Source organism: Micropterus salmoides, unplaced genomic scaffold (genome assembly GCF_014851395.1).
Source record: "Micropterus salmoides isolate LMB-PRFRI ecotype aquatic unplaced genomic scaffold, ASM1485139v1 Ms_hic_scaffold_2, whole genome shotgun sequence".
In the NCBI taxonomy this organism is placed as follows: domain Eukaryota; kingdom Metazoa; phylum Chordata; class Actinopteri; order Centrarchiformes; family Centrarchidae; genus Micropterus; species Micropterus salmoides.
Window position 1 is genome coordinate 42024537 of NW_024041150.1, and position 9371 is coordinate 42033907.

At 50.5% G+C, this 9371-nt stretch overlaps 1 long non-coding RNA gene across 1 annotated transcript; it reads right to left on the bottom strand.

The window, feature by feature from the left end:
- Positions 1-7256: 7256 nt before the first annotated feature.
- Positions 7257-7803, bottom strand: LOC119911715. The gene is made up of 2 exons (XR_005445998.1): positions 7644-7803; positions 7257-7516 (listed from the first exon to the last, which is right to left on the bottom strand). It is a non-coding gene; the product is annotated as an uncharacterized LOC119911715 (long non-coding RNA).
- Between the last annotated feature and the right edge of the window lie 1568 nt (positions 7804-9371).

The window sequence follows — 9371 nt, forward strand, 5'->3', positions numbered from 1 at the left end:
TCACCTGACCCACCTGTCTGTCTTTACTTAGTGTATTTCTTCAAACAGAGAAACAAAAAAAGGAAACAAAATTGGACAGTTATTTTAATTTGTTTTTTTGATTCATGGAAATATGGCTCTGTTTTTTGTTTCTTCATTTTTAGGTCCATACATAAAACAATAATAAAAACAACCTATTCAAATGTACACCTCTCTTCTCAACTGCTGACTCGACTCATGACTTTTAGGGGGAAAATGCCATCCGCAAAAATGGCTACGCCATGTTTTCTTGATTTTGTACATGAGCACATGCCCTTATTACGTCTGTTGTGGTTAACACCTCTTGTTTCACCATGTACCGTTATCAGACGGTTAGCCCCATAGTATAACACAGAAACTCACAAATGAAAGCAAACATTGCAGAAACTTGGAAAGGAAATGGTATTCCACCAATTTCAAAGAATCTCGATGAATCTGGCAAGAAAACATGTAGGAAGGCCCTCAGTGATGCCAGAGCAGCGTATTACTCCACATTAATAGCAGAAAATAAGAACAACCCCAAGTTCCCCTTCGAGGGAACTCGAACTGCGTCGGTTACGACACTATGGGAACGCCTCTAGGCGAAGCAGGTCTGAACGTGAATGAAATCACTCCAATCCTATTGGCCTGTTGCTAGAACGGTAAGGTGTGACGGAATAACCGGAGGAGTATAAAGCACACCTGTACACACTCATCATTAGCTTTTTTTTATTCAGCAGGCTCTGTATGTTGTTTGAAGAAAGCTCCAGTCCTACAAGCAGTGTGTCTTACCTGAAGAAGAAGTCTACCAGCATGTCCGGCAATCAGATGTACAGAAGGTGTGTTTTTTCTTGCCCTCGGTACATCACGGATGGAGATTCTCATAAGATGTGTGTCTCATGTTTGGGGATGGAGCACGCACGGGCAGCTCTCGAGGGGGCTGCCTGCGCCCGTTGCGAAGCCCTTTCCGTGCGGGTACTGAGGTACAGCAAGGCTCTCTTTTCCGAGGATGGCCGGATGTGTTTTCCCCGTGGCGCGGGCCCTGCGGCTGCTGAGGCGGCCCGGCGGCTTCACTCATGGGTTCACAGCGTGATCTGTCGGAGGATTTCGGGACGGCTGAGGCTTTTTCCCGACCTTCATCCGCTGGCTCCGACGCTTCCTTTCCTCGTTCGGGAGCCCGTTCTCGGCTTCTCCCGCTCGCGGTTTTGGATCCGGAGACGCTGCAGCAATCCGACTCCGAGGAGGCGGACGTGCTCAGCGCAGTGGACGATGACTTCCGGGTGTCGGGGCGGCGTCATCTGGCCGCGCCCGACTATGACGTGCTGCTGGAGGTGGTGACTAGAGCCGTGGCTAAGCTCAACATCAACTGGCCACGGGAGGAGCAGACACCACAGGCTAGTGGTAGCTTGATGAAAGGTTTCTTAAGCACCACACGCCACCTCCATGCCGGTCTCTGCCATTCTTTCCTGATTTACATGATGAACTGAGTAAATCATGGGGCAGACCCTTCTCTACATGGCTTTCCACACCCTGATCACTGAACTACAGTAATGTGATGGGGGTTAGGGACCGTGGTTATGGGAGGATGCCTCGGGTGGAGGATGAGCTTGCGAGCTATCTCTCCCCTCGACTTGCGTCCTCCCTGGAGAAGCCGGCATTACCATCCAAACCATGTCACACCACATCCACGCTTGTGGGGAAGGCGTACATGGCAGCGGGCCAGGCAGGTGCGAGCTTGCACACCACGGTGCTTCAAGCCTACCAAGCCAACCTGCTACAGGAGATGGTTCAGAGGGGGGGTCCCTCCGAGGAAGATCTGGCGGAGCTTCGCAGAACCACGAAGCGTTAGACGCAGTGCGAAGCGTTCCGCCAGTACCTCCCTCGCCGGTCTGGACCCAAGGCAGCTGAGGCTGCCAGGCGTAGGTCCCTTCCCTCTACGAGCTCCTACGGAGAGGAGGGAAGCAGAGTGTCGCTTCTCGGGGGGCCCCCCGAGGAGCTGGGGCAGCGAGACGGCGCTCTCACCCTCAGCCGTCTGAGAGACGCGATCTGAGGACCGTCATCCAGTCCCGACGGAGCTCAGGGAAGACCGGGGTAGGGGAGACCCCCCCCCCCCGGAGGCCGACCGAGGTCCCCTCCGCCGTGGGAACAGGTGATGTTATCCCGCCGTTTACACGTTCAGGACGCACCTGCCACCACCGAGTCCGCGCCGTACTGCCTGCCCCGAGGGTCTGCAGGCGGACGGCATCCCGACTCACTCACCGTGGATCTTCGGCGGCTCCCCCCTGCCGTTCTGGGGCTTCAGGGGTCCACCAGAAGATCACACGAGACACCGACCACCAGCCCCGAGGGGCTGCTTCCGTTGGCAGACTTTGCAGACGCTTGGCGGAGCCTGACGAACATTTCTCCGCGGGTCCTGCGCACTGCCATAGATGGGTATCGACTACAGTTCAAAACCCGCCCTCCAAATTCAACAGAAGAGAGGGGGTGGTTTGGACTGTGGTCCGCCCGGAGCAAGGTCCGGTGTTGGGACAGGAAGTTTGTACTCTGCTGAGGAAAGGGGCCGTGGAACGTGTCTCCCCCCCAGACAGAGACGCCGGTTCTACAGCCGGTACTTCATAGTCCCCAAGAAGGACGGAGGGGTGCGTGCCCTATTTTGGATCTGCGGGTTCTAACCGGTCTCTGAGGAGATTCAGGTTAAAGATGCTCATCATCCCCGCCACCGTGACGGACATCCAATCTGAGGATTGGTTCGTCACGATAGATCTAAAGGACGCCTATTTCCAGGTCTCCATCCGTCCTTTCACAGGAAGTTCCTGAGGTTTGCCTTCGGGGGTGTGGCTTACCAGTATCGGGTTCTTCCATTCGGCCTGGCACTTCCCCTAGCACATTCACCAAGTGTATGGATGCAGCACTGGCCCCGCTGAGGCTCCGGGGCATCCGGATTTCAACTTCATCGACGACTGGCTCATCCTAGCCCAGTCTCGAGAGTTGGCGGTTCGGCATCGAGATGTCGTTCTGGCTCGTCTGCGGCGTTTAGGGCTGAGGCTCAACGCAAAGAAGAGCGTGCTGGCGCCCACCCAACGGGCTACGTTCCTAGGGGTTGCATGGGATTCGACAACGATGCGGGCACAATTGTCTCCGGCACGTGTCGACACCATATTGGCTGCCGTGAAAGGGGTGAAGTTAGGCCACGCCATCACTATGAAACACTTTCAACGAGTGTTGGGTCTCCTGGCGGCTGCGTCCAGCGTAATACCATCTGGACTGCTGCACATGAGACCCCTGCAGTGGTGGCTAAGGAACAAGGGTTTTTCCCCGAGGGGAATCCTCTCCGTCTGGTTTGGGTTACGCACAAGTGTCTTCGTTCCCTATCAGTTTGGAAGGAAACTTGGTTCCTGTCCCAGGGGCCCGTGCTGGGAGGGTCTTGTCGCCGGCTGGTTCTTTCGACAGACGCCTCCCTCACGGGCTGGGGCGCGGTCATGGACGGCCGCTTTGCAAGGGGATCCTGGCAGGTGCATCGATCCGAGTGGCATATCAACTGTCTCGAGATGTTGGCGGTGTTCCAGGCTCTAAGGAGTTTCCTGCCCGATCTCCAAGGCCACCACGTCCTGGTTCGCTCCGAGGAGAACAACACAGCGGTGGTGGCCTATCTGAATCACCAGGGCGGTCTGCGCTCGCGCCCTCTGGACAGACGTCAGATCCTCCTGTGGTCCCAGCAGAGGTTACTATCGCTCAGGGCGATGTATCTCCTGGGGACGCAGAATCAGGGAGCAGACCTGCTGTTGAGGCAGGGGCTGAGGCCGGGGAATGGAGACTTCACCCCGAAGTGGTGGAGCTCTTGTGCGAAGAGTTCGGCCCCATAGACGTGGATCTGTTTGCGTCTCAAGAGACTACGCACTGCCCGCTATGGTTTCTCTCGTTCCTCCAGCCCCGTTGGGTCTGGACGCCATGGTACATTCGTGGCCGAGGCTACGTCTGTACGCTTTTCCCCCAGTCGCTCTGCTCCCGGGGTTCTGGAGCGGGTCCGCCGGACTATGTCGGCCTACTGCTCGTAGCCCCGTTCTGGCCAACCCGGGTGTGGTTCTCGGACATCATGTCGCTCCTGGACGGCCCGCCGTGGCGGGTCCCTCTGAGGAGAGACCTGCTGTCCCAGGCGCAGGGCCGGGTTCTTCACCCTTGCCCCGCCATATGGCGACTGTGGGTCTGGCCCCTGAGGGGGCACAGTACCTAGAGGCGGGTCTAACAGCCGGAGCAGTCGAGACCCTCCTGAGCTCCAGGGCCCTGTCCACACGGAGGATGTACGGCCTGAAGTGGAGTGTTTTCTCTACTTGGTGTAGGGAGCGGTCGGTGGACCCTGTTACCTGCCCGGTGGTTCAGGTACTTGAGTTCCTCCAGGACCGGTTCTCTGCTGGTCTTTCCCCTTCCACCCTCAAGGTGTACGTGGCAGCTATTTCATCTTTCCACACCCCTCTGAGGGAGGGGTTCTTGGGGAAACTTCCCTTGGTTGTACTTTTCCTCCGTGGTGCCCGGAGGATGAGACCTGCGACTCGGTCCAAGGTTCCCACTTGGGATCTGGCAGTGGTTCTTGGGGCGTTGGCTGAGGCCCCCTTCAAACCCCTGGAGTCAGCTGAGGCTAAGCACTTGACCCTCAAGATGGCCTTTCTCCTTGCTATCACCTCTCTGAGGAGGGTGGGGGAGATCCAAGCGCTTTCGGTTTCCCCGCAAGCCTGGAGTTTGCCCCGGGGAATATTAGGGCTATCCTGCACCCTCGTTCAGGATACATCCCTAAAGTGCCTTCTTGTGCGGCAGGGTCCACAGTGCTGCAGGCATTTCATCCTCCACCTCATGTGACGGCGGAGGACGGGAGACTTCATCTGCTCTGCCCTGTCAGAGCACTGAGTATTTACACTCTGAGGTCCTCCCGTTGGAGGAAGGCTGACCAGCTGCTAGTGTGTTTTGGGTCTCCCAGGGCCGGGCTCCCTGCATCCAAACATACTATTAGCAACTGGATTGTTCAGACTATTTCCCTGGCCTATCAGGTGCGCGGTTTGCCTTCACCTGTGGCTGTGAGGGCTCATTCTACCAGAGGCAAGGCGGCCTCTCGAGCCCCCTTTCCGGGGCCTCTTGCAGGATGTTGTTTAGCGGCTGGCTGGGCCACTCCGCACACATTTATTCGGTTTTACAGTCTTGACCTTCCTTCGGCACCTGGCACTCATGCGCTCTCCTCTTAGTAGTGCCACCTTATTGCACACAGGGGCAGGCGGGGTTTTCGGCACGGTTTAGTGGGTATCTCGTTCCCATAGTGTCGTAACCGACGCAGTTCGAGTTCCCTCGAAGGGGAACGTCTCGGGTTACGTATGTAACCCTGGTTCCCCGAGAAGGGGAACGAGAGACTGCGTCGGTCCGCCGCCTGAAGCGCCTGCTTCATAGTTTAAGCTAATGATGAGTGTGTACAGGTGTGCTTTATACTCCTCCGGTTATTCCGTCACACCTTACCGTTCTAGCAACAGGCCAATAGGATTGGAGTGATTTCATTCACGTTCAGACCTGCTTCGCCTAGAGGCGTTCCCATAGTGTCGTAACCGACGCAGTCTCTCGTTCCCCTTCTCGGGGAACCAGGGTTACATACGTAACCCGAGACGTTTGTTCTTGTCAGAAACCCAGTGATAGTCACCAGCTGTGCTCAATGTTTTTACACTGTACCTTCATCATCATCATCATTCAACCTCACCCCTGTATTCTGGCATGGCTGCAGAACATTGACTTTGAAGCCAAAAAGGCTCTCAAGACCGATAGGCCTGTAAAAGTCCCCCCAAGAAATTCATATATTTTGTTATATTTACTTTTACTTACGGGTCACCTGACCCACCTGTCTGTCTTTACTTAGTTTATTTCTTCAAACAGAGAAACAAAAAAATTAAACAAAATTGGACAGTTATTTTAGTTTTTTTTGATTCATGGAAATATTGGTCTGTTTTTTGTTTCTTCACTTTTAGGTCCATACAAAAAACAAAACAAAACAATTATAAAAACAAACTATTCAAATGTATACCTCTCTTCCCGACTTTTAGGGGGCAACTTTACGAATGCCATCCGCAAAAATGGCTAGTAAGAGTGACTGTGGCAAGCCACTGCTGAATTCAACCCACGTTTTCTTCATTTTGTACATAAGCACATGTCCTTATTACATCTGTTGTGTTTAACACCTCTGGTTTCACCATGTACCGTTAGCCCCGTAGTATAACACAGAAACTCACAAGTTAAGGCAAACATTGGCAACAGGCTATGTACCACAGTACTTTAAAGTAGCTGTAATTAAACCTCTTCCGCTTTTGATCGAGGGGTTTTAGCAAACTGTAAACCTATATTTAACCTTCCATTTCTCCCAAAGATGCTTGAGAAAGCAGTCGCCAAACAGCTGTGTGACTTTCTACAGAGCAAGAGTTTATTTGAGGATTGTCACTCAGGATTTAGAGATCATCATAGCACAGAGACAGAACTGGTGAAAATTACTAATGACCTTATCCAATACAAATATTATTGACATTTGTGAATCGATCCATAATCGTCCAAGTCCCCATCGCGATGCATCTAAAAATCAATTATTTCCCCCACCCCTAGTGGAGAGTGGCTGAGTCCAAACAAATCCATAAAGAAACAAAATCAAAACAGCCAATCAAAATCAAAAGAAGGCAAAAGTGCAACAAAGATCCACAAACAAAACAAGCAAGATTAAAAACTGGAACACATTTGAAAGAGCACAACAAGCTACAAGGATCTGACAAAAGGGAACAAACAAACCTACCGTTAAATAGAGGGGGCAGGGTAACTGTAACACAGGTGAGACACATGGGACTAATAAGACTGAACAGGAAACAAAGCTAGACAAAGACACCGGACGCTCCAAAACAAACCAGGAAGTAAAACTCACAAAGACGCACAAGAACGACTTAAAAAAAATAAAAACAGAGCACAGAAACAAACAAACAACTGACAAAAAAACAAGAACACAGGAGGCGGGGAGTGATAAACACAGGAGGAAATGGCAGAAACACAACAAAGATGAACAAATAAAAAGCCAAACCCAAAACATGATACATCCTCTGTATAACTTGCAACTTAGCATGACAGAGACTGAGGTTTGGTCAATTTTGTGAAGTTTATTGAAAACTTTAAAAGTAAATAAAAAGTAAACATATCACCCTGTTTTAAAACATCTAAACCAAACAAGCAAGAGTAACAACAAAACTCAAACCTGAACCTGAACCTGAGCTTTTATTTGGACCAAAAACATGTCGACAGCTTTGTCCATTTGTCCAGGGGTCTGTATCATGAAATCTGAGGTTTATTTGCTGATGACGTAAAGATTTTATCTTCATTTAAGAACCACAACACACTGGATCAGCTCAGAAGTGATGCTCTGTGGTGACAGCAGTGATGACGTCATCATAGTCATTATTCAATCCCTCCTCAGCCTGGGTAGACGGGGTCATCACCATAGAGACGGGCAGGTCATTTCCTGCAGTCAGAGCAGGGTAGAAAGAAAATATCAATCAGTAAGCATCAGCTAAATTAATAAAGGTAATGATTGATCTATTAATTGATTGATTGATTGATTGTAAGATCAGTGAATAATTCAATGTTACCTGTGGCCCTGTGTCGATATAAAGACACCATGAGGACAGTGGAGATGCAGTACGGACAGAAGACCACCAGGTGGTAGATCAGTCTGAACACAAGTTGGAGGGGGGCTGAGGCAGGTGGCGATGGAGGAGGCGGGGTGGGCAGAGCTGAGGTTGTAGGTTTACCTGTAGAGAGAATCCCACCTGGTCAAATGAATCTCTGGATGAAATAAGTCCTGAAATCAAAGGTAACCTCCTCACCTGTGACAGAGATCCAGCTGGATGGAGACTCTCCACGACCGCTGATGTCACACTTGTAGAGGCCTTCATCAGACTTGGAAACATGGTGGATGGTCATGTGACCTGTAGGCTCAGTCCTGATGAGGGAGCCATCTTTATAGAAACCAGCTGGGAGGTTGGAGGGAGGGGTCTTTGTTTTACAGTGCAGAGTGACATCATGTCCCTCCATCACAGGGAGGACAGGACTCTGCAGGATCACTGGTCCACCTCAACACAGAGACAAACTACAGCATTTCATCATTTACACACAGCTTCATTAACACTAACTCCACAGTCTGATCTTACCAGTGACAGTGATGTTGATGGTGTTACTGGTTGCTCCCTCTCTGGACTCACACCAGTAAACTCCACTGTCCCATGGGAAAATGTAACTGATGTAACAGGAAGAACCAGCTGGTTCTCCTCCCCAGTCGTCACACTGAGTCCTGGTTTCTCTGGTTGTGTTCCTCCTCAGCGTCCATCCAGCAGAGCTGTCGTCCTCCTCACAGCTCAGAGAGACAAACTGATCTTTAAACAGCTGAGAGCTGCTGGGACTCACAGTCAGAGAGGCTGGAGGAAGAGACAGAAAGATGTGGTTAGAGAGAACATTTGCATTCATTTTCTCCACGTTCCTGATATTCCTACTTTCTCACTGTCACTTCTTCCCTGCTGAACTGATCTCTGTGTTTCAGTCGCTGAGTTTCAGAGAAGAAATTCGAATCCCACTGATTTGATTTTCCCAAATGTTTTCTGCATACTTATAACGTTGGTTGAGGTGTGCCTACATGAGTTTTTTTATTCATTATCTCTTAGCCACTCAGTGTTGCAGTCTGGACAGCTTTGGCAGTGACAGAAGTTTTCTCACCTTGGTTTGTTGTGCAGCTCAGCAGTGAGGTCAGAACTAAAGAGAAAACACACTCAGGTTGGTTTAGGTTTTACATGAAACAAGACATTGGACTTTCTACAAAACAGAACAACAGCCACACATTGATATTAGCTTTGGAAATAACAAATTGTATTTTATTAAGGAGACATACAATTTTGATTTATTTCCCCAAACAGAGCAGTCAGGACATGGAACCTTCGACGCAGTAGGAGTGAAAGATGGCGTTGGGGCCTCTCCTACGCATTATCTACTTTGTTCCAGAGAGTTGGATAGCTGAGCTGAAGCCTGTTTCCCTTGTGTGTAGGGTGGATGGATGGATTTTAGGATATTTAAAGACAGCCTCAGAAGAGACCTCCATTTCCTGTGTTGCCTCTGTGTGGCACATTACAATTAAAGACTTAATAGTTACTGGTCTAGTTGCTTGTCTTGTGTGGGTTTTGAGTTGTTTTTAGTTTTGCACGTTTACTTATTTAGTTTTTTGCTTTTATATTTGGTTGTTGTGTTTATTCTTATATTAAGACAAGCTTAGCTGAGTTAGCCAAAGGACTGATCCAAGCACTGTGAAGCATATAGTTTACATGACTCCT